General features: G+C 33.3%; 29 non-coding genes across 29 annotated transcripts; all 29 read left to right on the top strand.

Annotated features, from left to right (window-relative positions):
* Positions 1-592: 592 nt before the first annotated feature.
* On the top strand, positions 593-674 carry TRNAS-CGA (transfer RNA serine (anticodon CGA)). Its single transcript has one exon. It is a non-coding gene; the product is annotated as a tRNA-Ser (tRNA).
* Positions 675-2,088: 1,414 nt separating this feature from the next.
* On the top strand, positions 2,089-2,170 carry TRNAS-CGA (transfer RNA serine (anticodon CGA)). Its single transcript has one exon. It is a non-coding gene; the product is annotated as a tRNA-Ser (tRNA).
* A 434-nt stretch (positions 2,171-2,604) lies between these two features.
* Positions 2,605-2,686, top strand: TRNAS-UGA (transfer RNA serine (anticodon UGA)). The gene has a single exon. It is a non-coding gene; the product is annotated as a tRNA-Ser (tRNA).
* A 966-nt stretch (positions 2,687-3,652) lies between these two features.
* TRNAS-UGA (transfer RNA serine (anticodon UGA)) lies at positions 3,653-3,734 on the top strand. The gene has a single exon. It is a non-coding gene; the product is annotated as a tRNA-Ser (tRNA).
* A 1,120-nt stretch (positions 3,735-4,854) lies between these two features.
* TRNAS-CGA (transfer RNA serine (anticodon CGA)) lies at positions 4,855-4,936 on the top strand. Its single transcript has one exon. It is a non-coding gene; the product is annotated as a tRNA-Ser (tRNA).
* A 434-nt stretch (positions 4,937-5,370) lies between these two features.
* Positions 5,371-5,452, top strand: TRNAS-UGA (transfer RNA serine (anticodon UGA)). Its single transcript has one exon. It is a non-coding gene; the product is annotated as a tRNA-Ser (tRNA).
* A 919-nt stretch (positions 5,453-6,371) lies between these two features.
* TRNAS-CGA (transfer RNA serine (anticodon CGA)) lies at positions 6,372-6,453 on the top strand. Its single transcript has one exon. It is a non-coding gene; the product is annotated as a tRNA-Ser (tRNA).
* Positions 6,454-6,887: 434 nt separating this feature from the next.
* Positions 6,888-6,969, top strand: TRNAS-UGA (transfer RNA serine (anticodon UGA)). Its single transcript has one exon. It is a non-coding gene; the product is annotated as a tRNA-Ser (tRNA).
* Positions 6,970-7,887: 918 nt separating this feature from the next.
* Positions 7,888-7,969, top strand: TRNAS-CGA (transfer RNA serine (anticodon CGA)). The gene has a single exon. It is a non-coding gene; the product is annotated as a tRNA-Ser (tRNA).
* A 433-nt stretch (positions 7,970-8,402) lies between these two features.
* TRNAS-UGA (transfer RNA serine (anticodon UGA)) lies at positions 8,403-8,484 on the top strand. The gene has a single exon. It is a non-coding gene; the product is annotated as a tRNA-Ser (tRNA).
* A 909-nt stretch (positions 8,485-9,393) lies between these two features.
* On the top strand, positions 9,394-9,475 carry TRNAS-CGA (transfer RNA serine (anticodon CGA)). The gene has a single exon. It is a non-coding gene; the product is annotated as a tRNA-Ser (tRNA).
* Positions 9,476-10,387: 912 nt separating this feature from the next.
* On the top strand, positions 10,388-10,469 carry TRNAS-CGA (transfer RNA serine (anticodon CGA)). The gene has a single exon. It is a non-coding gene; the product is annotated as a tRNA-Ser (tRNA).
* A 433-nt stretch (positions 10,470-10,902) lies between these two features.
* TRNAS-UGA (transfer RNA serine (anticodon UGA)) lies at positions 10,903-10,984 on the top strand. The gene has a single exon. It is a non-coding gene; the product is annotated as a tRNA-Ser (tRNA).
* Positions 10,985-11,903: 919 nt separating this feature from the next.
* On the top strand, positions 11,904-11,985 carry TRNAS-UGA (transfer RNA serine (anticodon UGA)). The gene has a single exon. It is a non-coding gene; the product is annotated as a tRNA-Ser (tRNA).
* A 920-nt stretch (positions 11,986-12,905) lies between these two features.
* TRNAS-CGA (transfer RNA serine (anticodon CGA)) lies at positions 12,906-12,987 on the top strand. The gene has a single exon. It is a non-coding gene; the product is annotated as a tRNA-Ser (tRNA).
* A 433-nt stretch (positions 12,988-13,420) lies between these two features.
* TRNAS-UGA (transfer RNA serine (anticodon UGA)) lies at positions 13,421-13,502 on the top strand. The gene has a single exon. It is a non-coding gene; the product is annotated as a tRNA-Ser (tRNA).
* Positions 13,503-14,420: 918 nt separating this feature from the next.
* Positions 14,421-14,502, top strand: TRNAS-CGA (transfer RNA serine (anticodon CGA)). The gene has a single exon. It is a non-coding gene; the product is annotated as a tRNA-Ser (tRNA).
* Positions 14,503-14,935: 433 nt separating this feature from the next.
* TRNAS-UGA (transfer RNA serine (anticodon UGA)) lies at positions 14,936-15,017 on the top strand. Its single transcript has one exon. It is a non-coding gene; the product is annotated as a tRNA-Ser (tRNA).
* Positions 15,018-15,926: 909 nt separating this feature from the next.
* TRNAS-UGA (transfer RNA serine (anticodon UGA)) lies at positions 15,927-16,008 on the top strand. The gene has a single exon. It is a non-coding gene; the product is annotated as a tRNA-Ser (tRNA).
* Positions 16,009-16,920: 912 nt separating this feature from the next.
* Positions 16,921-17,002, top strand: TRNAS-CGA (transfer RNA serine (anticodon CGA)). The gene has a single exon. It is a non-coding gene; the product is annotated as a tRNA-Ser (tRNA).
* A 433-nt stretch (positions 17,003-17,435) lies between these two features.
* TRNAS-UGA (transfer RNA serine (anticodon UGA)) lies at positions 17,436-17,517 on the top strand. Its single transcript has one exon. It is a non-coding gene; the product is annotated as a tRNA-Ser (tRNA).
* Positions 17,518-19,860: 2,343 nt separating this feature from the next.
* TRNAS-CGA (transfer RNA serine (anticodon CGA)) lies at positions 19,861-19,942 on the top strand. The gene has a single exon. It is a non-coding gene; the product is annotated as a tRNA-Ser (tRNA).
* Positions 19,943-20,375: 433 nt separating this feature from the next.
* On the top strand, positions 20,376-20,457 carry TRNAS-UGA (transfer RNA serine (anticodon UGA)). Its single transcript has one exon. It is a non-coding gene; the product is annotated as a tRNA-Ser (tRNA).
* A 919-nt stretch (positions 20,458-21,376) lies between these two features.
* TRNAS-UGA (transfer RNA serine (anticodon UGA)) lies at positions 21,377-21,458 on the top strand. The gene has a single exon. It is a non-coding gene; the product is annotated as a tRNA-Ser (tRNA).
* Positions 21,459-21,892: 434 nt separating this feature from the next.
* On the top strand, positions 21,893-21,974 carry TRNAS-UGA (transfer RNA serine (anticodon UGA)). Its single transcript has one exon. It is a non-coding gene; the product is annotated as a tRNA-Ser (tRNA).
* A 2,314-nt stretch (positions 21,975-24,288) lies between these two features.
* Positions 24,289-24,370, top strand: TRNAS-CGA (transfer RNA serine (anticodon CGA)). The gene has a single exon. It is a non-coding gene; the product is annotated as a tRNA-Ser (tRNA).
* Positions 24,371-24,803: 433 nt separating this feature from the next.
* On the top strand, positions 24,804-24,885 carry TRNAS-UGA (transfer RNA serine (anticodon UGA)). Its single transcript has one exon. It is a non-coding gene; the product is annotated as a tRNA-Ser (tRNA).
* Positions 24,886-25,804: 919 nt separating this feature from the next.
* On the top strand, positions 25,805-25,886 carry TRNAS-UGA (transfer RNA serine (anticodon UGA)). Its single transcript has one exon. It is a non-coding gene; the product is annotated as a tRNA-Ser (tRNA).
* Positions 25,887-26,320: 434 nt separating this feature from the next.
* TRNAS-UGA (transfer RNA serine (anticodon UGA)) lies at positions 26,321-26,402 on the top strand. Its single transcript has one exon. It is a non-coding gene; the product is annotated as a tRNA-Ser (tRNA).
* Positions 26,403-26,694: the final 292 nt, after the last annotated feature.

The raw sequence follows: 26,694 nt of genomic DNA, 5'->3' as shown, positions 1-26,694 counted from the left end.
ATGCAGTCCCTCACTGGGAGTTCCACCCGGCTTCAGCTGCCCGGTCTCCGTCTGCAGTGGTTCTCCGTGCGGCGCGGCGCCGCGTCACCGATCCTCGTCACTTCCGGTCGGTGTTGAAGCTTCTCTGTCCGGCGGGGGATGCAATCCCTCGCTGGGGTTCCGCCTGGCTTCAACCACCCGCTCTCCGTCTGTTGCCGCTTGCCGTCTCGCGTCACAACTCACCGCGTCTCAGCCACCGGCAAACTGTCAGCCCGGGCTGTCTCCAGGTATGATTGGGCTCGATCGCTGCCGCTTCAGTTGTGTCAGTCAGCTGTTACCGGCAGAGAACTCAGTTTTCCCCGTAGTTTTTTAAAGTTCTTGTTAGAGGAGGGGGGGGAATCTTGTAGGTATCCTTTTCATTGCTGCATTGCTTGGAGGTAGGCTTCCTCGCTGTCCTTTCGAGAGGGGGGGGATAACGGAGCTCGCTCTCCCTGCAGCCTACTCCATGCTACAGGAACCGGAAGTCCGAGAAAAAGTCTATTGTTTTTTTCTGCCAACTAGAAATCTGAAACAATATATCTGCTCTCAATGTTTTCGGTAAACTGCTAGTCAGGTAGTTGTGGCCGAGTGGTTAAGGCGATGGACTCGAAATCCATTGGGGGTTCCCCGCGCAGGTTCAAATCCTGCCAACTACGTGTAACTTTCAATCAAATGTAAATTTAAACTTCTAAATCATTAAAACTTACTTTTCCATATAACTCCACTAGGTGCTAAATTTTCCAAAATGGATTTTAAAGTTACAACTTTTAATGAAATGTTGTAACATGTTACCTCCATTTCAGCAAATTAAAAAAAAACTATAAATTTTTAACACCAAGTTATTATGTCTGTACTGTTCAGGTAGCTGTGGCCAAGTGCATGAGGTGATGGACTGTTTCATAATGCACAAGATTAAATGTCCTTGACGCCTACATTTTACATTAATCTATATCAGCTATTATATTTGCCAAAGTGTATCTGCTAATATAGCAAAAAAAAACTGTGTAAAATTGCATTGGTAATTTATTTCAACTAGAAATATGATTATTTATTATTGAGCTCAAATTTTTGAACTATGCCACAAGTAAGGTAGTTGTGGCCGAGTGGTTAAGGCGATGGACTTGAAATCCATTGGGGTCCTGCCAACTACGTGTTGCTTTTCAATTACATGGAAAGACTAGCTTATAAATCATTATAACTTCATTTTACATAAACCTCAACTACAGTAGGTGCTGTATTTTCCAAAATTGCATTTAATGTTACAGCCTTTAAGGAAATATTGTAACACGTTACCTCCACTTCAAGGAATAATTTATTTTATTTTATAACAGTAGTTTATTATGTCGACATTGTTCAGGTAACTTTGGCCACGTGGTTGAGGTAATGAACTCATTCTCCATTAGGGTATACCCATTCAAAATCAAATCCTGCCAGATATGTGAAGTTTTTAAAGCTTGTTGCAAACATAATATACAATCAAGGTGAAGAAATCCAAAGAATGTTTTATTGAAGAATTGAACAAATCTTAGATAATCAACATCATTTTTCACAATGGATTTCTTTCTAAACCAGGTACTTTTAGAATATGAATACTTTCCTGTATTTATAAGAACATGCATAAGACTATATGTAAATATTTTCTATGGCAACACATGCATGCAGATACTTTCCAACTGGACTTAAATCTGCAGAAATATGTATGCTAATGAACTGATAATGGGATTGGAGAGTGTCATTTGTAAAAAATCCAAATAAAAAAAAGAATGACACCAATGAAAAATTGTATCCATCTTAAATAATAACTATTTGATGAAATATCAAGGAAACATGCAATGCATTTTACATAAACAGTGCATTTAAAATGTTGCTCTAAGACTCTGATTTATGTTTCACTAAGCTTAAGAGTAAATGTCCTTGACACTTACATGAGTCTATACTAGCTATTATTTTTTGCAAAGTTTAAGTATTAATATAAAAACAAAATGAGAAAAAGTCTATTGTTTTTTTCTGCCAACTAGAAATCTGAAACAATATATCTGCTCTCAATGTTTTCGGTAAACTGCTAGTCAGGTAGTTGTGGCCGAGTGGTTAAGGCGATGGACTCGAAATCCTTTGGGGGTTCCCCGCGCAGGTTCAAATCCTGCCAACTACGTGTAACTTTTCAATCAAATGTAAATTTAAACTTCTAAATCATTAAAACTTACTTTTCCATATAACTCCACTAGGTGCTAAATTTTCCAAAATGGATTTTAAAGTTACAACTTTTAATGAAATGTTGTAACATGTTACCTCCATTTCAGCAAATTAAAAAAAAACTATAAATTTTTAACACCAAGTTATTATGTCTGTACTGTTCAGGTAGCTGTGGCCAAGTGCATGAGGTGATGGACTGTTTCATAATGCACAAGATTAAATGTCCTTGACGCCTACATTTTACATTAATCTATATCAGCTATTATATTTGCCAAAGTGTATCTGCTAATATAGCAAAAAAAACCTGTGTAAAATTGCATTGGTAATTTATTTCAACTAGAAATATGATTATTTATTATTGAGCTCAAATTTTTGAACGATGCCACAAGTAAGGTAGTTGTGGCCGAGTGGTTAAGGCGATGGACTTGAAATCCATTGGGGTCTCCCCGCGTAGGTTCAAATCCTGCCAACTACGTGTTGCTTTTCAATCACATGGAAAGACTAGCTTATAAATCATTATAACTTCATTTTACATAAACCTCAACTACAGTAGGTGCTGTTTTTTCCAAAATTGCATTTAATGTTACAGCCTTTAAGGAAATATTGTAACACGTTACCTCCACTTCAAGGAATAATTTATTTTATTTTATAACAGTAGTTTATTATGTTGACATTGTTCAGGTAACTTTGGCCACGTGGTTGAGGTAATGAACTCATTCTCCATTAGGGTATACCCATTCAAAATCAAATCCTGCCAGATATGTGAAGTTTTTAAAGCTTGTTGCAAACATAATATACAATCAAGGTGAAGAAATCCAAAGAATGTTTTATTGAAGAATTGAACAAATCTTAGATAATCAACATCATTTTTCACAATGGATTTCTTTCTAAACCAGGTACTTTTAGAATATGAATACTTTCCTGTATTTATAAGAACATGCATAAGACTATATGTAAATATTTTCTATGGCAACACATGCATGCAGATACTTTCCAACTGGACTTAAATCTGCAGAAATATGTATGCTAATGAACTGATAATGGGATTGGAGAGTGTCATTTGTAAAAAATCCAAATAAAAAAAAGAATGACACCAATGAAAAATTGTATCCATCTTAAATAATAACTATTTGATGAAATATCAAGGAAACATGCAATGCATTTTACATAAACAGTGCATTTAAAATGTTGCTCTAAGACTCTGATTTATGTTTCACTAAGCTTAAGAGTAAATGTCCTTGACACTTAAATGAGTCTATACTAGCTATTATTTTTTGCAAAGTTTAAGTATTAATATAAAAACAAAATGAGAAAAAGTCTATCTGCTAATCTGCTAATATAGCAAAAAAAACCTGTGTAAAATTGCATTGGTAATTTATTTCAACTAGAAATATGATTATTTATTATTGAGCTCAAATTTTTGAACTATGCCACAAGTAAGGTAGTTGTGGCCGAGTGGTTAAGGCGATGGACTTGAAATCCATTGGGGTCTCCCCGCGTAGGTTCAAATCCTGCCAACTACGTCTTGCTTTTCGATCACATGGAAAGACTAGCTTATAAATCATTATAACTTCATTTTACATAAACCTCAACTACAGTAGGTGCTGTATTTTCCAAAATTGCATTTAATGTTACAGCCTTTAAGGAAATATTGTAACACGTTACCTCCACTTCAAGGAATAATTTATTTTATTTTATAACAGTAGTTTATTATGTCGACATTGTTCAGGTAACTTTGGCCACGTGGTTGAGGTAATGAACTCATTCTCCATTAGGGTATACCCATTCAAAATCAAATCCTGCCAGATATGTGAAGTTTTTAAAGCTTGTTGCAAACATAATATACAATCAAGGTGAAGAAATCCAAAGAATGTTTTATTGAAGAATTGAACAAATCTTAGATAATCAACATCATTTTTCACAATGGATTTCTTTCTAAACCAGGTACTTTTAGAATATGAATACTTTCCTGTATTTATAAGAACATGCATAAGACTATATGTAAATATTTTCTATGGCAACACATGCATGCAGATACTTTCCAACTGGACTTAAATCTGCAGAAATATGTATGCTAATGAACTGATAATGGGATTGGAGAGTGTCATTTGTAAAAAATCCAAATAAAAAAAAGAATGACACCAATGAAAAATTGTATCCATCTTAAATAATAACTATTTGATGAAATATCAAGGAAACATGCAATGCATTTTACATAAACAGTGCATTTAAAATGTTGCTCTAAGACTCTGATTTATGTTTCACTAAGCTTAAGAGTAAATGTCCTTGACACTTACATGAGTCTATACTAGCTATTATTTTTTGCAAAGTTTAAGTATTAATATAGCAACAATTGTATCCATCTTAAATAATAACTATTTGATGAAATATCAAGGAAACATGCAATGCATTTTACATAAACAGTGCATTTAAAATGTTGCTCTAAGACTCTGATTTATGTTTCACTAAGCTTAAGAGTAAATGTCCTTGACACTTACATGAGTCTATACTAGCTATTATTTTTTGCAAAGTTTAAGTATTAATATAAAAACAAAATGAGAAAAAGTCTATTGTTTTTTTCTGCCAACTAGAAATCTGAAACAATATATCTGCTCTCAATGTTTTCGGTAAACTGCTAGTCAGGTAGTTGTGGCCGAGTGGTTAAGGCGATGGACTCGAAATCCATTGGGGGTTCCCCGCGCAGGTTCAAATCCTGCCAACTACGTGTAACTTTTCAATCAAATGTAAATTTAAACTTCTAAATCATTAAAACTTACTTTTCCATATAACTCCACTAGGTGCTAAATTTTCCAAAATGGATTTTAAAGTTACAACTTTTAATGAAATGTTGTAACATGTTACCTCCATTTCAGCAAATTAAAAAAAAACTATAAATTTTTAACACCAAGTTATTATGTCTGTACTGTTTAGGTAGCTGTGGCCAAGTGCATGAGGTGATGGACTGTTTCATAATGCACAAGATTAAATGTCCTTGACGCCTACATTTTACATTAATCTATATCAGCTATTATATTTGCCAAAGTGTATCTGCTAATATAGCAAAAAAAACCTGTGTAAAATTGCATTGGTAATTTATTTCAACTAGAAATATGATTATTTATTATTGAGCTCAAATTTTTGAACTATGCCACAAGTAAGGTAGTTGTGGCCGAGTGGTTAAGGCGATGGACTTGAAATCCATTGGGGTCTCCCCGCGTAGGTTCAAATCCTGCCAACTACGTGTTGCTTTTCAATCACATGGAAAGACTAGCTTATAAATCATTATAACTTCATTTTACATAAACCTCAACTACAGTAGGTGCTGTATTTTCCAAAATTGCATTTAATGTTACAGCCTTTAAGGAAATATTGTAACACGTTACCTCCACTTCAAGGAATAATTTATTTTATTTTATAACAGTAGTTTATTATGTCGACATTGTTCAGGTAACTTTGGCCACGTGGTTGAGGTAATGAACTCATTCTCCATTAGGGTATACCCATTCAAAATCAAATCCTGCCAGATATGTGAAGTTTTTAAAGCTTGTTGCAAACATAATATACAATCAAGGTGAAGAAATCCAAAGAATGTTTTATTGAAGAATTGAACAAATCTTAGATAATCAACATCATTTTTCACAATGGATTTCTTTCTAAACCAGGTACTTTTAGAATATGAATACTTTCCTGTATTTATAAGAACATGCATAAGACTATATGTAAATATTTTCTATGGCAACACATGCATGCAGATACTTTCCAACTGGACTTAAATCTGCAGAAATATGTATGCTAATGAACTGATAATGGGATTGGAGAGTGTCATTTGTAAAAAATCCAAATAAAAAAAAGAATGACACCAATGAAAAATTGTATCCATCTTAAATAATAACTATTTGATGAAATATCAAGGAAACATGCAATGCATTTTACATAAACAGTGCATTTAAAATGTTGCTCTAAGACTCTGATTTATGTTTCACTAAGCTTAAGAGTAAATGTCCTTGACACTTACATGAGTCTATACTAGCTATTATTTTTTGCAAAGTTTAAGTATTAATATAAAAACAAAATGAGAAAAAGTCTATTGTTTTTTTCTGCCAACTAGAAATCTGAAACAATATATCTGCTCTCAATGTTTTCGGTAAACTGCTAGTCAGGTAGTTGTGGCCGAGTGGTTAAGGCGATGGACTCGAAATCCATTGGGGGTTCCCCGCGCAGGTTCAAATCCTGCCAACTACGTGTAACTTTTCAATCAAATGTAAATTTAAACTTCTAAATCATTAAAACTTACTTTTCCATATAACTCCACTAGGTGCTAAATTTTCCAAAATGGATTTTAAAGTTACAACTTTTAATGAAATGTTGTAACATGTTACCTCCATTTCAGCAAATTAAAAAAAAACTATAAATTTTTAACACCAAGTTATTATGTCTGTACTGTTCAGGTAGCTGTGGCCAAGTGCATGAGGTGATGGACTGTTTCATAATGCACAAGATTAAATGTCCTTGACGCCTACATTTTACATTAATCTATATCAGCTATTATATTTGCCAAAGTGTATCTGCTAATATAGCAAAAAAAACCTGTGTAAAATTGCATTGGTAATTTATTTCAACTAGAAATATGATTATTTATTATTGAGCTCAAATTTTTGAACGATACCACAAGTAAGGTAGTTGTGGCCGAGTGGTTAAGGCGATGGACTTGAAATCCATTGGGGTCTCCCCGCGTAGGTTCAAATCCTGCCAACTACGTGTTGCTTTTCAATCACATGGAAAGACTAGCTTATAAATCATTATAACTTCATTTTACATAAACCTCAACTACAGTAGGTGCTGTATTTTCCAAAATTGCATTTAATGTTACAGCCTTTAAGGAAATATTGTAACACGTTACCTCCACTTCAAGGAATAATTTATTTTATTTTATAACAGTAGTTTATTATGTCGACATTGTTCAGGTAACTTTGGCCACGTGGTTGAGGTAATGAACTCATTCTCCATTAGGGTATACCCATTCAAAATCAAATCCTGCCAGATATGTGAAGTTTTTAAAGCTTGTTGCAAACATAATATACAATCAAGGTGAAGAAATCCAAAGAATGTTTTATTGAAGAATTGACCAAATCTTAGATAATCAACATCATTTTTCACAATGGATTTCTTTCTAAACCAGGTACTTTTAGAATATGAATACTTTCCTGTATTTATAAGAACATGCATAAGACTATATGTAAATATTTTCTATGGCAACACATGCATGCAGATACTTTCCAACTGGACTTAAATCTGCAGAAATATGTATGCTAATGAACTGATAATGGGATTGGAGAGTGTCATTTGTAAAAATCCAAATAAAAAAAAGAATGACACCAATGAAAAATTGTATCCATCTTAAATAATAACTATTTGATGAAATATCAAGGAAACATGCAATGCATTTTACATAAACAGTGCATTTAAAATGTTGCTCTAAGACTCTGATTTATGTTTCACTAAGCTTAAGAGTAAATGTCCTTGACACTTAAATGAGTCTATACTAGCTATTATTTTTTGCAAAGTTTAAGTATTAATATAAAAACAAAATGAGAAAAAGTCTATTGTTTTTTTCTGCCAACTAGAAATCTGAAACAATATATCTGCTCTCAATGTTTTCGGTAAACTGCTAGTCAGGTAGTTGTGGCCGAGTGGTTAAGGCGATGGACTCGAAATCCATTGGGGGTTCACCGCGCAGGTTCAAATCCTGCCAACTACATGTAACTTTCAATCAAATGTAAATTTAAACTTCTAAATCATTAAAACTTACTTTTCCATATAACTCCACTAGGTGCTAAATTTTCCAAAATGGATTTTAAAGTTACAACTTTTAATGAAATGTTGTAACATGTTACCTCCATTTCAGCAAATTAAAAAAAAACTATAAATTTTTAACACCAAGTTATTATGTCTGTACTGTTTAGGTAGCTGTGGCCAAGTGCATGAGGTGATGGACTGTTTCATAATGCACAAGATTAAATGTCCTTGACGCCTACATTTTACATTAATTTATATCAGCTATTATATTTGCCAAAGTGTATCTGCTAATATAGCAAAAAAAACCTGTGTAAAATTGCATTGGTAATTTATTTCAACTAGAAATATGATTATTTATTATTGAGCTCAAATTTTTGAACTATGCCACAAGTAAGGTAGTTGTGGCCGAGTGGTTAAGGCGATGGACTTGAAATCCATTGGGGTCTCCCCGCGTAGGTTCAAATCCTGCCAACTACGTGTTGCTTTTCAATCACATGGAAAGACTAGCTTATAAATCATTATAACTTCATTTTACATAAACCTCAACTACAGTAGGTGCTGTATTTTCCAAAATTGCATTTAATGTTACAGCCTTTAAGGAAATATTACCTCCACTTCAAGGAATAATTTATTTTATTTTATAACAGTAGTTTATTATGTCGACATTGTTCAGGTAACTTTGGCCACGTGGTTGAGGTAATGAACTCATTCTCCATTAGGGTATACCCATTCAAAATCAAATCCTGCCAGATATGTGAAGTTTTTAAAGCTTGTTGCAAACATAATATACAATCAAGGTGAAGAAATCCAAAGAATGTTTTATTGAAGAATTGAACAAATCTTAGATAATCAACATCATTTTTCACAATGGATTTCTTTCTAAACCAGGTACTTTTAGAATATGAATACTTTCCTGTATTTATAAGAACATGCATAAGACTATATGTAAATATTTTCTATGGCAACACATGCATGCAGATACTTTCCAACTGGACTTAAATCTGCAGAAATATGTATGCTAATGAACTGATAATGGGATTGGAGAGTGTCATTTGTAAAAAATCCAAATAAAAAAATGAATGACACCAATGAAAAATTGTATCCATCTTAAATAATAACTATTTGATGAAATATCAAGGAAACATGCAATGCATTTTACATAAACAGTGCATTTAAAATGTTGCTCTAAGACTCTGATTTATGTTTCACTAAGCTTAAGAGTAAATGTCCTTGACACTTACATGAGTCTATACTAGCTATTATTTTTTGCAAAGTTTAAGTATTAATATAGCAACAAAATGAGAAAAAGTCTATTGTTTTTTTCTGCCAACTAGAAATCTGAAACAATATATCTGCTCTCAATGTTTTCGGTAAACTGCTAGTCAGGTAGTTGTGGCCGAGTGGTTAAGGCGATGGACTCGAAATCCATTGGGGTCTCCCCGCATAGGTTCAAATCCTGCCAACTACGTGTTGCTTTTCAATCACATGGAAAGACTAGCTTATAAATCATTATAACTTCATTTTACATAAACCTCAACTACAGTAGGTGCTGTATTTTCCAAAATTGCATTTAATGTTACAGCCTTTATGGAAATATTGTAACACGTTACCTCCACTTCAAGGAATAATTTATTTTATTTTATAACAGTAGTTTATTATGTCGACATGTAACTTTGGCCACGTGGTTGAGGTAATGAACTCATTCTCCATTAGGGTATACCCATTCAAAATCAAATCCTGCCAGATATGTGAAGTTTTTAAAGCTTGTTGCAAACATAATATACAATCAAGGTGAAGAAATCCAAAGAATGTTTTATTGAAGAATTGAACAAATCTTAGATAATCAACATCATTTTTCACAATGGATTTCTTTCTAAACCAGGTACTTTTAGAATATGAATACTTTCCTGTATTTATAAGAACATGCATAAGACTATATGTAAATATTTTCTATGGCAACACATGCATGCAGATACTTTCCAACTGGACTTAAATCTGCAGAAATATGTATGCTAATGAACTGATAATGGGATTGGAGAGTGTCATTTGTAAAAAATCCAAATAAAAAAAAGAATGACACCAATGAAAAATTGTATCCATCTTAAATAATAACTATTTGATGAAATATCAAGGAAACATGCAATGCATTTTACATAAACAGTGCATTTAAAATGTTGCTCTAAGACTCTGATTTATGTTTCACTAAGCTTAAGAGTAAATGTCCTTGACACTTACATGAGTCTATACTAGCTATTATTTTTTGCAAAGTTTAAGTATTAATATAAAAACAAAATGAGAAAAAGTCTATTGTTTTTTTCTGCCAACTAGAAATCTGAAACAATATATCTGCTCTCAATGTTTTCGGTAAACTGCTAGTCAGGTAGTTGTGGCCGAGTGGTTAAGGCGATGGACTCGAAATCCATTGGGCGTTCCCCGCGCAGGTTCAAATCCTGCCAACTACGTGTAACTTTCAATCAAATGTAAATTTAAACTTCTAAATCATTAAAACTTACTTTTCCATATAACTCCACTAGGTGCTAAATTTTCCAAAATGGATTTTAAAGTTACAACTTTTAATGAAATGTTGTAACATGTTACCTCCATTTCAGCAAATTAAAAAAAAACTATAAATTTTTAACACCAAGTTATTATGTCTGTACTGTTCAGGTAGCTGTGGCCAAGTGCATGAGGTGATGGACTGTTTCATAATGCACAAGATTAAATGTCCTTGACGCCTACATTTTACATTAATCTATATCAGCTATTATATTTGCCAAAGTGTATCTGCTAATATAGCAAAAAAAACCTGTGTAAAATTGCATTGGTAATTTATTTCAACTAGAAATATGATTATTTATTATTGAGCTCAAATTTTTGAACGATACCACAAGTAAGGTAGTTGTGGCCGAGTGGTTAAGGCGATGGACTTGAAATCCATTGGGGTCTCCCCGCGTAGGTTCAAATCCTGCCAACTACGTGTTGCTTTTCAATCACATGGAAAGACTAGCTTATAAATCATTATAACTTCATTTTACATAAACCTCAACTACAGTAGGTGCTGTATTTTCCAAAATTGCATTTAATGTTACAGCCTTTAAGGAAATATTGTAACACGTTACCTCCACTTCAAGGAATAATTTATTTTATTTTATAACAGTAGTTTATTATGTCGACATTGTTCAGGTAACTTTGGCCACGTGGTTGAGGTAATGAACTCATTCTCCATTAGGGTATACCCATTCAAAATCAAATCCTGCCAGATATGTGAAGTTTTTAAAGCTTGTTGCAAACATAATATACAATCAAGGTGAAGAAATCCAAAGAATGTTTTATTGAAGAATTGAACAAATCTTAGATAATCAACATCATTTTTCACAATGGATTTCTTTCTAAACCAGGTACTTTTAGAATATGAATACTTTCCTGTATTTATAAGAACATGCATAAGACTATATGTAAATATTTTCTATGGCAACACATGCATGCAGATACTTTCCAACTGGACTTAAATCTGCAGAAATATGTATGCTAATGAACTGATAATGGGATTGGAGAGTGTCATTTGTAAAAAATCCAAATAAAAAAAAGAATGACACCAATGAAAAATTGTATCCATCTTAAATAATAACTATTTGATGAAATATCAAGGAAACATGCAATGCATTTTACATAAACAGTGCATTTAAAATGTTGCTCTAAGACTCTGATTTATGTTTCACTAAGCTTAAGAGTAAATGTCCTTGACACTTACATGAGTCTATACTAGCTATTATTTTTTGCAAAGTTTAAGTATTAATATAGCAACAAAATGAGAAAAAGTCTATTGTTTTTTTCTGCCAACTAGAAATCTGAAACAATATATCTGCTCTCAATGTTTTCGGTAAACTGCTAGTCAGGTAGTTGTGGCCGAGTGGTTAAGGCGATGGACTTGAAATCCATTGGGGTCTCCCCGCATAGGTTCAAATCCTGCCAACTACGTGTTGCTTTTCAATCACATGGAAAGACTAGCTTATAAATCATTATAACTTCATTTTACATAAACCTCAACTACAGTAGGTGCTGTATTTTCCAAAATTGCATTTAATGTTACAGCCTTTAAGGAAATATTGTAACACGTTACCTCCACTTCAAGGAATAATTTATTTTATTTTATAACAGTAGTTTATTATGTCGACATTGTTCAGGTAACTTTGGCCACGTGGTTGAGGTAATGAACTCATTCTCCATTAGGGTATACCCATTCAAAATCAAATCCTGCCAGATATGTGAAGTTTTTAAAGCTTGTTGCAAACATAATATACAATCAAGGTGAAGAAATCCAAAGAATTTTTTTTTCGAAGAATTGAACAAATCTTAGATAATCAACATCATTTTTCACAATGGATTTCTTTCTAAACCAGGTACTTTTAGAATATGAATACTTTCCTGTATTTATAAGAACATGCATAAGACTATATGTAAATATTTTCTATGGCAACACATGCATGCAGATACTTTCCAACTGGACTTAAATCTGCAGAAATATGTATGCTAATGAACTGATAATGGGATTGGAGAGTGTCATTTGTAAAAAATCCAAATAAAAAAAAGAATGACACCAATGAAAAATTGTATCCATCTTAAATAATAACTATTTGATGAAATATCAAGGAAACATGCAATGCATTTTACATAAACAGTGCATTTAAAATGTTGCTCTAAGACTCTGATTTATGTTTCACTAAGCTTAAGAGTAAATGTCCTTGACACTTACATGAGTCTATACTAGCTATTATTTTTTGCAAAGTTTAAGTATTAATATAAAAACAAAATGAGAAAAAGTCTATTGTTTTTTTCTGCCAACTAGAAATCTGAAACAATATATCTGCTCTCAATGTTTTCGGTAAACTGCTAGTCAGGTAGTTGTGGCCGAGTGGTTAAGGCGATGGACTCGAAATCCATTGGGGGTTCCCCGCGCAGGTTCAAATCCTGCCAACTACGTGTAACTTTTCAATCAAATGTAAATTTAAACTTCTAAATCATTAAAACTTACTTTTCCATATAACTCCACTAGGTGCTAAATTTTCCAAAATGGATTTTAAAGTTACAACTTTTAATGAAATGTTGTAACATGTTACCTCCATTTCAGCAAATTAAAAAAAAAATATAAATTTTTAACACCAAGTTATTATGTCTGTACTGTTCAGGTAGCTGTGGCCAAGTGCATGAGGTGATGGACTGTTTCATAATGCACAAGATTAAATGTCCTTGACGCCTACATTTTACATTAATCTATATCAGCTATTATATTTGCCAAAGTGTATCTGCTAATATAGCAAAAAAACCTGTGTAAAATTGCATTGGTAATTTATTTCAACTAGAAATATGATTATTTATTATTGAGCTCAAATTTTTGAACGATACCACAAGTAAGGTAGTTGTGGCCGAGTGGTTAAGGCGATGGACTTGAAATCCATTGGGGTCTCCCCGCGTAGGTTCAAATCCTGCCAACTACGTGTTGCTTTTCAATCACATGGAAAGACTAGCTTATAAATCATTATAACTTCATTTTACATAAACCTCAACTACAGTAGGTGCTGTATTTTCCAAAATTGCATTTAATGTTACAGCCTTTAAGGAAATATTGTAACACGTTACCTCCACTTCAAGGAATAATTTATTTTATTTTATAACAGTAGTTTATTATGTCGACATTGTTCAGGTAACTTTGGCCACGTGGTTGAGGTAATGAACTCATTCTCCATTAGGGTATACCCATTCAAAATCAAATCCTGCCAGATATGTGAAGTTTTTAAAGCTTGTTGCAAACATAATATACAATCAAGGTGAAGAAATCCAAAGAATGTTTTATTGAAGAATTGAACAAATCTTAGATAATCAACATCATTTTTCACAATGGATTTCTTTCTAAACCAGGTACTTTTAGAATATGAATACTTTCCTGTATTTATAAGAACATGCATAAGACTATATGTAAATATTTTCTATGGCAACACATGCATGCAGATACTTTCCAACTGGACTTAAATCTGCAGAAATATGTATGCTAATGAACTGATAATGGGATTGGAGAGTGTCATTTGTAAAAATCCAAATAAAAAAAAGAATGACACCAATGAAAAATTGTATCCATCTTAAATAATAACTATTTGATGAAATATCAAGGAAACATGCAATGCATTTTACATAAACAGTGCATTTAAAATGTTGCTCTAAGACTCTGATTTATGTTTCACTAAGCTTAAGAGTAAATGTCCTTGACACTTAAATGAGTCTATACTAGCTATTATTTTTTGCAAAGTTTAAGTATTAATATAAAAACAAAATGAGAAAAAGTCTATTGTTTTTTTCTGCCAACTAGAAATCTGAAACAATATATCTGCTCTCAATGTTTTCGGTAAACTGCTAGTCAGGTAGTTGTGGCCGAGTGGTTAAGGTGATGGACTCGAAATCCATTGGGGGTTCCCCGCGCAGGTTCAAATCCTGCCAACTACATGTAACTTTCAATCAAATGTAAATTTAAACTTCTAAATCATTAAAACTTACTTTTCCATATAACTCCACTAGGTGCTAAATTTTCCAAAATGGATTTTAAAGTTACAACTTTTAATGAAATGTTGTAACATGTTACCTCCATTTCAGCAAATTAAAAAAAAACTATAAATTTTTAACACCAAGTTATTATGTCTGTACTGTTTAGGTAGCTGTGGCCAAGTGCATGAGGTGATGGACTGTTTCATAATGCACAAGATTAAATGTCCTTGACGCCTACATTTTACATTAATTTATATCAGCTATTATATTTGCCAAAGTGTATCTGCTAATATAGCAAAAAAAACCTGTGTAAAATTGCATTGGTAATTTATTTCAACTAGAAATATGATTATTTATTATTGAGCTCAAATTTTTGAACTATGCCACAAGTAAGGTAGTTGTGGCCGAGTGGTTAATGCGATGGACTTGAAATCCATTGGGGTCTCCCCGCGTAGGTTCAAATCCTGCCAACTACGTGTTGCTTTTCAATCACATGGAAAGACTAGCTTATAAATCATTATAACTTCATTTTACATAAACATCAACTACAGTAGGTGCTGTATTTTCCAAAATTGCATTTAATGTTACAGCCTTTAAGGAAATATTACCTCCACTTCAAGGAATAATTTATTTTATTTTATAACAGTAGTTTATTATGTCGACATTGTTCAGGTAACTTTGGCCACGTGGTTGAGGTAATGAACTCATTCTCCATTAGGGTATACCCATTCAAAATCAAATCCTGCCAGATATGTGAAGTTTTTAAAGCTTGTTGCAAACATAATATACAATCAAGGTGAAGAAATCCAAAGAATGTTTTATTGAAGAATTGAACAAATCTTAGATAATCAACATCATTTTTCACAATGGATTTCTTTCTAAACCAGGTACTTTTAGAATATGAATACTTTCCTGTATTTATAAGAACATGCATAAGACTATATGTAAATATTTTCTATGGCAACACATGCATGCAGATACTTTCCAACTGGACTTAAATCTGCAGAAATATGTATGCTAATGAACTGATAATGGGATTGGAGAGTGTCATTTGTAAAAAATCCAAATAAAAAAAAGAATGACACCAATGAAAAATTGTATCCATCTTAAATAATAACTATTTGATGAAATATCAAGGAAACATGCAATGCATTTTACATAAACAGTGCATTTAAAATGTTGCTCTAAGACTCTGATTTATGTTTCACTAAGCTTAAGAGTAAATGTCCTTGACACTTACATGAGTCTATACTAGCTATTATTTTTTGCAAAGTTTAAGTATTAATATAGCAACAAAATGAGAAAAAGTCTATTGTTTTTTTCTGCCAACTAGAAATCTGAAACAATATATCTGCTCTCAATGTTTTCGGTAAACTGCTAGTCAGGTAGTTGTGGCCGAGTGGTTAAGGCGATGGACTTGAAATCCATTGGGGTCTCCCCGCATAGGTTCAAATCCTGCCAACTACGTGTTGCTTTTCAATCACATGGAAAGACTAGCTTATAAATCATTATAACTTCATTTTACATAAACCTCAACTACAGTAGGTGCTGTATTTTCCAAAATTGCATTTAATGTTACAGCCTTTAAGGAAATATTGTAACACGTTACCTCCACTTCAAGGAATAATTTATTTTATTTTATAACAGTAGTTTATTATGTCGACATGTAACTTTGGCCACGTGGTTGAGGTAATGAACTCATTCTCCATTAGGGTATACCCATTCAAAATCAAATCCTGCCAGATATGTGAAGTTTTTAAAGCTTGTTGCAAACATAATATACAATCAAGGTGAAGAAATCCAAAGAATGTTTTATTGAAGAATTGAACAAATCTTAGATAATCAACATCATTTTTCACAATGGATTTCTTTCTAAACCAGGTACTTTTAGAATATGAATACTTTCCTGTATTTATAAGAACATGCATAAGACTATATGTAAATATTTTCTATGGCAACACATGCATGCAGATACTTTCCAACTGGACTTAAATCTGCAGAAATATGTATGCTAATGAACTGATAATGGGATTGGAGAGTGTCATTTGTAAAAAATCCAAATAAAAAAAAGAATGACACCAATGAAAAATTGTATCCATCTTAAATAATAACTATTTGATGAAATATCAAGGAAACATGCAATGCATTTTACATAAACAGTGCATTTAAAATGTTGCTCTAAGACTCTGATTTATGTTTCACTAAGCTTAAGAGTAAATGTCCTTGACACTTACATGAGTCTATACTAGCTATTATTTTTTGCAAAGTTTAAGTATTAATATAAAAACAAAATGAGAAAAAGTCTATTGTTTTTTTCTGCCAACTAGAAATCTGAAACAATATATCTGCTCTCAATGTTTTCGGTAAACTGCTAGTCAGGTAGTTGTGGCCGAGTGGTTAAGGCGATGGACTCGAAATCCATTGGGGGTTCCCCGCGCAGGTTCAAATCCTGCCAACTACATGTAACTTTCAATCAAATGTAAATTTAAACTTCTAAATCATTAAAACTTACTTTTCCATATAACTCCACTAGGTGCTAAATTTTCCAAAATGGATTTTAAAGTTACAACTTTTAATGAAATGTTGTAACATGTTACCTCCATTTCAGCAAATTAAAAAAAAACTATAAATTTTTAACACCAAGTTATTATGTCTGTACTGTTTAGGTAGCTGTGGCCAAGTGCATGAGGTGATGGACTGTTTCATAATGCACAAGATTAAATGTCCTTGACGCCTACATTTTACATTAATCTATATCAGCTATTATATTTGCCAAAGTGTATCTGCTAATATAGCAAAAAAAACCTGTGTAAAATTGCATTGGTAATTTATTTCAACTAGAAATATGATTATTTATTATTGAGCTCAAATTTTTGAACGATACCACAAGTAAGGTAGTTGTGGCCGAGTGGTTAAGGCGATGGACTTGAAATCCATTGGGGTCTCCCCGCGTAGGTTCAAATCCTGCCAACTACGTGTTGCTTTTCAATCACATGGAAAGACTAGCTTATAAATCATTATAACTTCATTTTACATAAACCTCAACTACAGTAGGTGCTGTATTTTCCAAAATTGCATTTAATGTTACAGCCTTTAAGGAAATATTGTAACACGTTACCTCCACTTCAAGGAATAATTTATTTTATTTTATAACAGTAGTTTATTATGTCGACATTGTTCAGGTAACTTTGGCCACGTGGTTGAGGTAATGAACTCATTCTCCATTAGGGTATACCCATTCAAAATCAAATCCTGCCAGATATGTGAAGTTTTTAAAGCTTGTTGCAAACATAATCAGTGGCGTAACTATAAAATCTGCTCCCCCAAGCCAAAAAAGTTTCCTGCGCGCCCCCCCCCCCCCCCCCAATAGCATTCTAGTGAAATAAACAGGGCTGTTCCTAGACAATATGTCACCCATCTTAATTTCCCTTAAACATTATGCCACACACAGTAATGTCCATTACACATTATGCCACTTATCACAATGACCATTACATAATATTTGACACACCGCAATGCCCATTAAACATGCCACATACCGCAATGCCCATTACACAATATGCCACACACCACAATGACCATTACATATGCCACCCACCGCAATGCCTATTACACAATATGTGACACTCCGTAATGCCCATTACACATGGGACACAAACCGTAACGCCACTTAAACGTTACGCCACACACCGTAATGTCCCTTACACTATACACCGGACACCGTAATGCCCCTGACTCTGTGCCACACATCATAATGCCACTAGTTTTATATATGTGTGTGTGTATATATAGTATGTGTATATATATATATATATATATATATATATACACATACATACACACACACACAGGCATATATATATATATATATATATATATATATATATATATATATATGCGGTAATAAAGCAGCGTCACTCCTGGGGACCTGTAATAGTTTTTAGTGGTGATACAAAAACATAACAGCAGGTAACATGAACTACACTGCTTTATTACTCCTATTTATTAACCCATTGAAGGCACCCGGGGCACTTATCATCTGAGATAGTGAGTGCTGGATCTTTTCCATTATGTGTATAATTATTTATATATATATATATATATATATATATATATATATATATATATACACACACACATATACATATATATATATATATATATATATATAGATAGAGAGAGGGATCTATATATATATATATATATATAGATATATATATATCTATATATATATCTATATAGATATATATATATATATATCTATATAGATATATATATATATATCTATATAGATATATATAGATATATATAGATATACCCACACACTATAGATATACATATAACATCTCCATAAATAAAGCAAGTGAAGGGCGGGGGGGAGGACAGGCTGTAAAACTTTTAACTTACTGTACATTGATTGTCCAAGTCATGGCACTGCACAGCGCACTAACGTACCGCACACCCCAAACCAACCCTCAGGACAGCTGCTGTGCTGCCTGCTAGGGAGTCGGGGACCAGGGAGGAGGACAGACGGAGCCCTGAGCCATGGGAGGAGCTGCCCGCGGCGCGACAGCCCACCCGCGGCCATCTTGTTTTCTGGCAAAATGCCAGTTCGCCGCAGCTGACAGGTGCCCGCAGCCCACCAGCTGACAGGCGCCCACCACAGCGCTGCTCCTCCAAGCCACCGCGGGGGCTGCCTCACGGTGGTTACGCCACTGTATACAATCAAGGTGAAGAAATCCAAAGAATGTTTTATTGAAGAATTGAACAAATCTTAGATAATCAACATCATTTTTCACAATGGATTTCTTTCTAAACCAGGTACTTTTAGAATATGAATACTTTCCTGTATTTATAAGAACATGCATAAGACTATATGTAAATATTTTCTATGGCAACACATGCATGCAGATACTTTCCAACTGGACTTAAATCTGCAGAAATATGTATGCTAATGAACTGATAATGGGATTGGAGAGTGTCATTTGTAAAAAATCCAAATAAAAAAAAGAATGACACCAATGAAAAATTGTATCCATCTTAAATAATAACTATTTGATGAAATATCAAGGAAACATGCAATGCATTTTACATAAACAGTGCATTTAAAATGTTGCTCTAAGACTCTGATTTATGTTTCACTAAGCTTAAGAGTAAATGTCCTTGACACTTACATGAGTCTATACTAGCTATTATTTTTTGCAAAGTTTAAGTATTAATATAAAAACAAAATGAGAAAAAGTCTATTGTTTTTTTCTGCCAACTAGAAATCTGAAACAATATATCTGCTCTCAATGTTTTCGGGAAACTGCTAGTCAGGTAGTTGTGGCCGAGTGGTTAAGGCGATGGACTCGAAATCCATTGGGGGTTCCCCACGCAGGTTCAAATCCTGCCAACTACGTGTAACTTTCAATCAAATGTAAATTTAAACTTCTAAATCATTAAAACTTACTTTTCCATATAACTCCACTAGGTGCTAAATTTTCCAAAATGGATTTTAAAGTTACAACTTTTAATGAAATGTTGTAACATGTTACCTCCATTTCAGCAAATTAAAAAAAAAATATAAATTTTTAACACCAAGTTATTATGTCTGTACTGTTCAGGTAGCTGTGGCCAAGTGCATGAGGTGATGGACTGTTTCATAATGCACAAGATTAAATGTCCTTGACGCCTACATTTTACATTAATCTATATCAGCTATTATATTTGCCAAAGTGTATCTGCTAATATAGCAAAAAAAACCTGTGTAAAATTGCATTGGTAATTTATTTCAACTAGAAATATGATTATTTATTATTGAGCTCAAATTTTTGAACGATACCACAAGTAAGGTAGTTGTGGCCGAGTGGTTAAGGCGATGGACTTGAAATCCATTGGGGTCTCCCCGCGTAGGTTCAAATCCTGCCAACTACGTGTTGCTTTTCAATCACATGGAAAGACTAGCTTATAAATCATTATAACTTCATTTTACATAAACCTCAACTACAGTAGGTGCTGTATTTTCCAAAATTGCATTTAATGTTACAGCCTTTAAGGAAATATTGTAACACGTTACCTCCACTTCAAGGAATAATTTATTTTATTTTATAACAGTAGTTTATTATGTCGACATTGTTCAGGTAACTTTGGCCACGTGGTTGAGGTAATGAACTCATTCTCCATTAGGGTATACCCATTCAAAATCAAATCCTGCCAGATATGTGAAGTTTTTAAAGCTTGTTGCAAACATAATATACAATCAAGGTGAAGAAATCCAAAGAATGTTTTATTGAAGAATTGAACAAATCTTAGATAATTAACATCATTTTTCACAATGGATTTCTTTCTAAACCAGGTACTTTTAGAATATGAATACTTTCCTGTATTTATAAGAACATGCATAAGACTATATGTAAATATTTTCTATGGCAACACATGCATGCAGATACTTTCCAACTGGACTTAAATCTGCAGAAATATGTATGCTAATGAACTGATAATGGGATTGGAGAGTGTCATTTGTAAAAAATCCAAATAAAAAAAAGAATGACACCAATGAAAAATTGTATCCATCTTAAATAATAACTATTTGATGAAATATCAAGGAAACATGCAATGCATTTTACATAAACAGTGCATTTAAAATGTTGCTCTAAGACTCTGATTTATGTTTCACTAAGCTTAAGAGTAAATGTCCTTGACACTTACATGAGTCTATACTAGCTATTATTTTTTGCAAAGTTTAAGTATTAATATAGCAACAAAATGAGAAAAAGTCTATTGTTTTTTTCTGCCAACTAGAAATCTGAAACAATATATCTGCTCTCAATGTTTTCGGTAAACTGCTAGTCAGGTAGTTGTGGCTGAGTGGTTAAGGCGATGGACTTGAAATCCATTGGGGGTTCCCCGCGCAGGTTCAAATCCTGCCAACTACGTGTAACTTTTCAATCAAATGTAAATTTAAACTTCTAAATCTTTAAAACTTACTTTTCCATATAACTCCACTAGGTGCTAAATTTTCCAAAATGGATTTTAAAGTTACAACTTTTAATGAAATGTTGTAACATGTTACCTCCAATTCAGCAAATTAAAAAAAAACTATACATTTTTCACACCAAGTTATTATGTCTGTACTGTTCAGGTAGCTGTGGCCAAGTGCATGAGGTGATGGACTGTTTCATAATGCACAAGATTAAATGTCCTTGACGCCTACATTTTACATTAATCTATATCAGCTATTATATTTGCCAAAGTGTATCTGCTAATATAGCAAAAAAAACCTGTGTAAAATTGCATTGGTTATTTATTTCAACTAGAAATATGATTATTTATTATTGAGCTCAAATTTTTGAACTATGCCACAAGTAAGGTAGTTGTGGCCGAGTGGTTAAGGCGATGGACTTGAAATCCATTGGGGTGTCCCCGCTTAGGTTCAAATCCTACCAACTACGTCTTGCTTTTCGATCACATGGAAAGACTAGCTTATAAATCATTATAACTTCATTTTACATAAACCTCAACTACAGTAGGTGCTGTATTTTCCAAAATTGCATTTAATGTTACAGCCTTTAAGGAAATATTGTAACACGTTACCTCCACTTCAAGGAATAATTTATTTTATTTTATAACAGTAGTTTATTATGTCGACATTGTTCAGGTAACTTTGGCCACGTGGTTGAGGTAATGAACTCATTCTCCATTAGGGTATACCCATTCAAAATCAAATCCTGCCAGATATGTGAAGTTTTTAAAGCTTGTTGCAAACATAATCAGTGGCGTAACTATAAAATCTGCTCCCCCAAGCCAAAAAAGTTTCCTGCGCGCCCCCCCCCCCCCCAATAGCATTCTAGTGAAATAAACAGGGCTGTTCCTAGACAATATGTCACCCATCTTAATTTCCCTTAAACATTATGCCACACACAGTAATGTCCATTACACATTATGCCACTTATCACAATGACCATTACATAATATTTGACACACCGCAATGCCCATTAAACATGCCACATACCGCAATGCCCATTACACAATATGCCACACACCACAATGACCATTACATATGCCACCCACCGCAATGCCTATTACACAATATGTGACACTCCGTAATGCCCATTACACATGGGACACAAACCGTAACGCCACTTAAACGTTACGCCACACACCGTAATGTCCCTTACACTATACACCGGACACCGTAATGCCCCTGACTCTGTGCCACACATCATAATGCCACTAGTTTTATATATGTGTGTGTGTATATATAGTATGTGTATATATATATATATATATATATATACACATACATACACACACACACAGGCATATATATATATATATATATATATATATATATATGCGGTAATAAAGCAGCGTCACTCCTGGGGACCTGTAATAGTTTTTAGTGGTGATACAAAAACATAACAGCAGGTAACATGAACTACACTGCTTTATTACTCCTATTTATTAACCCATTGAAGGCACCCGGGGCACTTATCATCTGAGATAGTGAGTGCTGGATCTTTTCCATTATGTGTATAATTATTTATATATATATATATATATATATATATATATATATATATACACACACACATATACATATATATATATATATATATATATAGATAGAGAGAGGGATCTATATATATATATATATAGATATATATATATCTATATATATATCTATATAGATATATATATATATATCTATATAGATATATATATATATATCTATATAGATATATATAGATATATATAGATATACCCACACACTATAGATATACATATAACATCTCCATAAATAAAGCAAGTGAAGGGCGGGGGGGAGGACAGGCTGTAAAACTTTTAACTTACTGTACATTGATTGTCCAAGTCATGGCACTGCACAGCGCACTAACGTACCGCACACCCCAAACCAACCCTCAGGACAGCTGCTGTGCTGCCTGCTAGGGAGTCGGGGACCAGGGAGGAGGACAGACGGAGCCCTGAGCCATGGGAGGAGCTGCCCGCGGCGCGACAGCCCACCCGCGGCCATCTTGTTTTCTGGCAAAATGCCAGTTCGCCGCAGCTGACAGGTGCCCGCAGCCCACCAGCTGACAGGCGCCCACCACAGCGCTGCTCCTCCAAGCCACCGCGGGGGCTGCCTCACGGTGGTTACGCCACTGTATACAATCAAGGTGAAGAAATCCAAAGAATGTTTTATTGAAGAATTGAACAAATCTTAGATAATCAACATCATTTTTCACAATGGATTTCTTTCTAAACCAGGTACTTTTAGAATATGAATACTTTCCTGTATTTATAAGAACATGCATAAGACTATATGTAAATATTTTCTATGGCAACACATGCATGCAGATACTTTCCAACTGGACTTAAATCTGCAGAAATATGTATGCTAATGAACTGATAATGGGATTGGAGAGTGTCATTTGTAAAAAATCCAAATAAAAAAAAGAATGACACCAATGAAAAATTGTATCCATCTTAAATAATAACTATTTGATGAAATATCAAGGAAACATGCAATGCATTTTACATAAACAGTGCATTTAAAATGTTGCTCTAAGACTCTGATTTATGTTTCACTAAGCTTAAGAGTAAATGTCCTTGACACTTACATGAGTCTATACTAGCTATTATTTTTTGCAAAGTTTAAGTATTAATATAAAAACAAAATGAGAAAAAGTCTATTGTTTTTTTCTGCCAACTAGAAATCTGAAACAATATATCTGCTCTCAATGTTTTCGGGAAACTGCTAGTCAGGTAGTTGTGGCCGAGTGGTTAAGGCGATGGACTCGAAATCCATTGGGGGTTCCCCACGCAGGTTCAAATCCTGCCAACTACGTGTAACTTTCAATCAAATGTAAATTTAAACTTCTAAATCATTAAAACTTACTTTTCCATATAACTCCACTAGGTGCTAAATTTTCCAAAATGGATTTTAAAGTTACAACTTTTAATGAAATGTTGTAACATGTTACCTCCATTTCAGCAAATTAAAAAAAAAATATAATTTTTTAACACCAAGTTATTATGTCTGTACTGTTCAGGTAGCTGTGGCCAAGTGCATGAGGTGATGGACTGTTTCATAATGCACAAGATTAAATGTCCTTGACGCCTACATTTTACATTAATCTATATCAGCTATTATATTTGCCAAAGTGTATCTGCTAATATAGCAAAAAAAACCTGTGTAAAATTGCATTGGTAATTTATTTCAACTAGAAATATGATTATTTATTATTGAGCTCAAATTTTTGAACGATACCACAAGTAAGGTAGTTGTGGCCGAGTGGTTAAGGCGATGGACTTGAAATCCATTGGGGTCTCCCCGCGTAGGTTCAAATCCTGCCAACTACGTGTTGCTTTTCAATCACATGGAAAGACTAGCTTATAAATCATTATAACTTCATTTTACATAAACCTCAACTACAGTAGGTGCTGTATTTTCCAAAATTGCATTTAATGTTACAGCCTTTAAGGAAATATTGTAACACGTTACCTCCACTTCAAGGAATAATTTATTTTATTTTATAACAGTAGTTTATTATGTCGACATTGTTCAGGTAACTTTGGCCACGTGGTTGAGGTAATGAACTCATTCTCCATTAGGGTATACCCATTCAAAATCAAATCCTGCCAGATATGTGAAGTTTTTAAAGCTTGTTGCAAACATAATATACAATCAAGGTGAAGAAATCCAAAGAATGTTTTATTGAAGAATTGAACAAATCTTAGATAATTAACATCATTTTTCACAATGGATTTCTTTCTAAACCAGGTACTTTTAGAATATGAATACTTTCCTGTATTTATAAGAACATGCATAAGACTATATGTAAATATTTTCTATGGCAACACATGCATGCAGATACTTTCCAACTGGACTTAAATCTGCAGAAATATGTATGCTAATGAACTGATAATGGGATTGGAGAGTGTCATTTGTAAAAAATCCAAATAAAAAAAAGAATGACACCAATGAAAAATTGTATCCATCTTAAATAATAACTATTTGATGAAATATCAAGGAAACATGCAATGCATTTTACATAAACAGTGCATTTAAAATGTTGCTCTAAGACTCTGATTTATGTTTCACTAAGCTTAAGAGTAAATGTCCTTGACACTTACATGAGTCTATACTAGCTATTATTTTTTGCAAAGTTTAAGTATTAATATAGCAACAAAATGAGAAAAAGTCTTTTTTTTTTTTCTGCCAACTAGAAATCTGAAACAATATATCTGCTCTCAATGTTTTCGGTAAACTGCTAGTCAGGTAGTTGTGGCTGAGTGGTTAAGGCGATGGACTTGAAATCCATTGGGGGTTCCCCGCGCAGGTTCAAATCCTGCCAACTACGTGTAACTTTTCAATCAAATGTAAATTTAAACTTCTAAATCTTTAAAACTTACTTTTCCATATAACTCCACTAGGTGCTAAATTTTCCAAAATGGATTTTAAAGTTACAACTTTTAATGAAATGTTGTAACATGTTACCTCCAATTCAGCAAATTAAAAAAAAACTATACATTTTTAACACCAAGTTATTATGTCTGTACTGTTCAGGTAGCTGTGGCCAAGTGCATGAGGTGATGGACTGTTTCATAATGCACAAGATTAAATGTCCTTGACGCCTACATTTTACATTAATCTATATCAGCTATTATATTTGCCAAAGTGTATCTGCTAATATAGCAAAAAAAACCTGTGTAAAATTGCATTGGTTATTTATTTCAACTAGAAATATGATTATTTATTATTGAGCTCAAATTTTTGAACTATGCCACAAGTAAGGTAGTTGTGGCCGAGTGGTTAAGGCGATGGACTTGAAATCCATTGGGGTGTCCCCGCTTAGGTTCAAATCCTACCAACTACGTCTTGCTTTTCGATCACATGGAAAGACTAGCTTATAAATCATTATAACTTCATTTTACATAAACCTCAACTACAGTAGGTGCTGTATTTTCCAAAATTGCATTTAATGTTACAGCCTTTAAGGAAATATTGTAACACGTTACCTCCACTTCAAGGAATAATTTATTTTATTTTATAACAGTAGTTTATTATGTCGACATTGTTCAGGTAACTTTGGCCACGTGGTTGAGGTAATGAACTCATTCTCCATTAGGGTATACCCATTCAAAATCAAATCCTGCCAGATATGTGAA

Source organism: Crinia signifera, chromosome 11 (genome assembly GCF_055691185.1).
Source record: "Crinia signifera chromosome 11, ASM5569118v1, whole genome shotgun sequence".
NCBI lineage: Eukaryota > Metazoa > Chordata > Amphibia > Anura > Myobatrachidae > Crinia > Crinia signifera.
Note: the sequence above shows the minus strand (reverse complement) of the source record. Positions and strands in the feature narration are given on the sequence as shown.